The sequence below is a fragment of the Prosopis cineraria genome, unplaced genomic scaffold, assembly GCF_029017545.1.
Source record: "Prosopis cineraria cultivar Desert tree isolate PC_DT_omini unplaced genomic scaffold, ASM2901754v1 PC3, whole genome shotgun sequence".
Taxonomy (NCBI): domain Eukaryota; kingdom Viridiplantae; phylum Streptophyta; class Magnoliopsida; order Fabales; family Fabaceae; genus Prosopis; species Prosopis cineraria.
The window spans coordinates 29,894,171-29,899,196 of record NW_026555334.1 but is presented as its reverse complement, the minus strand read 5'-3'; positions in this window follow the sequence as shown (position 1 = coordinate 29,899,196).

Here is a 5,026-nt window from a genome sequence, read left to right as displayed (position 1 = left end):
GCTGCTAGGTACCTTATGCTAGAGTAGGTATTGAATGTCATTACACTAATCCATGTTAATGTGTCACAAAGATGGTACTAACATTAAATAACTAAGCTTTGCCCATAGGTCTTGACCCCAGTGACTATAAATTCATTTCATAACATTGAAGAGTTGATGCATTTTATCAGCTAACCTCCCATGAAACAACTTTTTTTATTGTAGGGTAAAATAACACATTTCATTTTGAAAGTGAAACCTTAGCCATGTATTAGTTTTGATTGTTTATAGGCTAATTGTTAATTCTTTTCCCCTATAGTGCAATGAGCACCTGGAGGAGATTGAAAATTTCTCATTTACTCTCAAATGACAAATTAAGCTTTGTTTAACAAAAATTAATTGACTCTTGTGCATAAATGACTAAAAACCAACTATCTTTTTCCTTAAAAAAAAAACAATAACAAGTTATAAGGCTATTACTCTCATACTTTAATCATGAAGGGATTTTGGTCCCTTATAGGTTAATAGTTATTTCCATTTCCCTATAATACAATAAGCAATGGAGGAAAGGAAATTTTGTTTGGCATAAATGAGGGTAGCTTTGTAATTTACTTAAGAGAATGCATAAAATTATGACATTTTTAATACCTAAGCCTTTTATAGGCATCGCATCAAGGTTTAAGGCTCAAACAAGCATCAATTGTGACACTTGTGACAACAAGTGAAAATTATATTAAAAAAATTCTCCCAATTCGATCACAAACCTTACATCTCTGAGTGAGATTCAAAATTCTTTCAATTGGTCCCCTACACCAACACAAAGTTGAAAATAAATAAATTTTTTGTATTATATATCTTCCATCCTTACCCCCCACTTGATTCCACAATAATCATCCGTTAGAGTAAGGCCATATATATCAAATAAATGCATTTGCATCTATTCATTTTCATATCACATGTCATGATAAAGGCTTTGAAATTTTTAAGATATTGGATTTTGTTTTTTGGTCCTTTACATGGGAAGGTCAAGGTCCCCTACCTTACTTGTCACCACTGCCAGTTATTTTCTCCCCCGTGCCTGCTATCATTATCTCATCCATTCTAAGCACACTAACATTTCACAATATACTTTCATATCCTTGCCTTGACCACAAAAAATGATATGGTAGATGTGGATGCTAGCATTTACTTGGGGTTATATTTTTTCTAATCAAGTTGTGAGGATTAAAAAATAAAGAGAGGGGATAGAGGAATCAAGCCCAAATGTCACATTCATCAATAAGACCATTCACTATTAAAGAGAGAATTCAAAGATATTGTTTCTAACATATCTTATCTTCATGTCTGTATGGTCAAACTCTATCACTGGTAATGATCTTGTTTAACTTTGTCAATGTTGTAATCATACTTTTTCATTTGATACCCCTGTTTGCTTGTTCTGCCCTTGGCCATAAAAATTCTTTTAGCCTATGCATTACTCCCTTAATGTTTAGTATTCCCAATGAAAAATCACAATGAATATGGAAAAGATCAATTTGGAAAAATGCCCTTAATTCATGAAAATATGAAGCAAAGTGAATGAATTGAAAAAAAAGAGAAAGAAAAAGAAATAATGATAAAAAGAGACTGATTAGAGAGATAAGATAGCATGCTCATTAGTAAGTTAAGTCAAAGATATGAGGCATTTTTTTCTTTTCCTAAATCTTGAAGAAATTTCCCTTAGTCACCCATATTGAGCTAGGAGTAGTGTTTCTTTCATCCACCTATTTACAAAGACCACCGGGGTTGGGTACTCAAACATATGTTTATACTAAATTTTCAAATTTCAAGAGAGGATCAAGACCTTCTTTCACCCAATTGAAACTTTTTTGACCATCCAGATTTATCCATTCATATAATTTCTGTCCATTTCCAAGCTGATGAAAGCAAAGCTCAAGAGCTAAAAATAAAAAAACAAAAAAGAAAAGAAAGGAAAAAAAAAGCATTCCTATTGCTGAAAAATAAAGATTATCCCTCTATTAGCATTCACTCATTGAATGGGACATAAAGAGGAAAATTGAAAAGGGAAGGAAGGAAAACAAAAAAAGAAGAAAAATAAATAGAAAATGAATTTTTCTTCCTTTCCCAATGATAACTCCATAGAAATGCCAAGTCTTGCAAGATCACATGTCGAAAAAAATTCCATTGTGATTTTGCACCTATATTTAGACAATCACATTCTTTTCATCCTCAACCCACAATTTTATCCTATTCTACTATATCACAATCCCTAAATATCCTCTCTTGTTAAGTGAATTTTAGCATAATTTTATGTTAGAGTAGAAGAAGAAAAGGTTGAAGGAAGAATTTACATAAGGGCACAGAATTTTTGAGCCAAATATCCTTTATTTTATAAGCCAATTTACCCAAGCCACATTACAAACCCCACAAGTCCTCATTGAGATTTGACTTGTTTGAATATAATCGGGGCAGTTTTCTTATTGGAGATCATTCCAAGATGCAGATTATTGAAATTAGGGCAAGCTTATAGCTCAACATAAGATCTTTTACACTCAAAAATCGTATCATTTTCAAAGGAACATACAAAACAAAGAGGGGACCCCCTTTTAATTTCCATACTCATTCCCTCCATCTCTATACTATCCAAAGACATATCATATAAAATTTGAGAAGTTCTTAATATTACCATTTCATCATTTACCACTTCACACTTTGGCTTATCTACGTGATGCTTATTCTTCATACATTTCTTGCACCCAAATAGGGATGTCTCTAAACATTCTCAACATTCCATTGATTGGCCACTCCATTTTATTTTTAGACACAACCATTTGTTTACAATGATTGTTTACATTGACATTGTTAAATAAAAATTAGTGCCAATTTCACTTATTGGCTATACAAGCATTGATGATAAAGATAGAGAAGGTGAAACATCCATGTCTAATAAGAATTTCATATAGGCAAACAAATTGTCTTGAAAATTCTCAATCTAGGAGGAATAAACAGTTTTAAAATATCTGAAAGTGTGACCCCTTCATGTCCAATTCTTATGGCAAAAGTTGTTAAGTCATTGACTTGCAATTTCATTGGGGAGACCAACAACTTTCTTGTTGCAAATGACCAAGAGAACCCTAGCATTTTGCTAATTTCAAGTTTTGTTCCCCTCTCGCATTAAATCCTACAAATAAAAAGAAATACATTTTACAATTTTAAATGCATTGACATTCTATATCTTCATATGAATTGAAAAAAATTACATCTTTCACATTAAAATTGCTACAATTTAAATTGGGGGAAAAAAAGAATTAAACTTTTAATATAAACAAAATCATGCGTTGTGCATTATCTATTCATTATATGCTCAACACAAAAATTTGCCTCCATTAAATTGGGGCAAATAAAAAAACTTATGCATTATGCATTATTCACCCATTGCATACTTCACATAAAAATTGACACAATTTAGATTGGGGCAAATCAAAAAAAAAATCATTTACTCTTCTATATCACTTATGGCATGCATTACATCAAATTTGCCACAATTTAAATTGAGGGCAGAAAAAAATTAAACTTTTGATCAAAAAAATCATGCATTATGCATTATCCATCCATTACATGCTCAACACAAAATTTGCCTCCATTTATGTTGGGCAAATAAAAAAAAATCACGTATTGCACACTACCCTATGCATGCGTTGCCACAGAAAGCGCGCCCTTTGGATTAGGGCAAAATAAAAATTTACAGAACCCAAGAAAGTAAGAGAAAACATAACAAACCTCACTTGTGAGTTTCTCATATTTTCCATATAAGATGAAACCTATTCTCACGCCCATAAAGCCCAGCACAGACTGGCACAATTTTTCAAAGCCCTGTAAAGATAGGCACCCACCAAAAGCCTACATGGCTAGGCACTTCCTTACTGTTCAAACCCCTGTAAAGATAGGCACCTATCAAAAGCCTAATATGGCTAGGCACTTCCTGACTGTTCAAAGCCCTGTAAAGATAGGCACCCACCAAAAGTCCAATATGGCTAGGAACTTCCTTACCGTTCAAAGCCCTGTAAAGACAGGCACTCACCAAAAGCCCTACATGGTTAGGCACTTCCTTACCATTCAAAGCCCTGTAAAGACAGGAACTCACTAAAAGCCCTACACGGCTAGGCACTTCCTTACCGTTTAAAGCCCTATAAAGACAGGCACTCACCAAAAGCCCTACATGGCTAGGCACTTCCTTACCGTTCAAAGCCCTGTAAAGACAGGCACTCATCAAAAGCCCTACATGGCTAGGCACTTCCTTACCGTTCAAAGCCCTGTAAAGATAGGCACACACCAAAAGACCTACTTGGGTAAGCACTTCCTTATCGCTTAAAGCCCTGTAAAGACAGGCACTCACCAAAAGCCCTACATGGCTAGGCACTTCCTTACCGTTAAAAGCCCTATAAAGACAGGCACTCACCAAAAGTCCTACATGACTAGGAACTTCCTTACCATTCAAAGCCCTGTAAAGACAGGCATTCACCAAAAGCCCTACATGGCTAGGCACTTCCTTACCGTTCAAAGCCTTGTAAAGACAGGTACTAACCAAAAGCCCTATATGGGTAGGCACTTCCTCTCTACTTGCAGCCTTGTAAAGACAGGTGCCCATCAACCAAAGAATATAGGTTTGCATAAAAGTCTTGCCCCTCCCAACAAAGTACATGTTTCTTTCTTCATTCATTTCTAAGAGAAGAATATCATCTCATGAAATTCTCACTTAGAAATCTAATGAAGGGGGCATTTGATCAACATATATTTTGTTTGGATCACTGTTAATTCTTTGCAACATCTTTCTATATTTTTATTTGGACATTTCTATTTGCATCACATTGCCAAAAACAAAAAAAAAATCATTCTATTGTGTTTGTTATCCAATAATCTTGCATTCTTTTATGTTGTTTGGTTATTTGCATCACACTTCTAAAACAACAAAAATAAAAAAAATATTTTACTGTGTTTGTTATCTAATGGTTTTGCATTGTATTTGAATCTTTGTCAATTGATCATT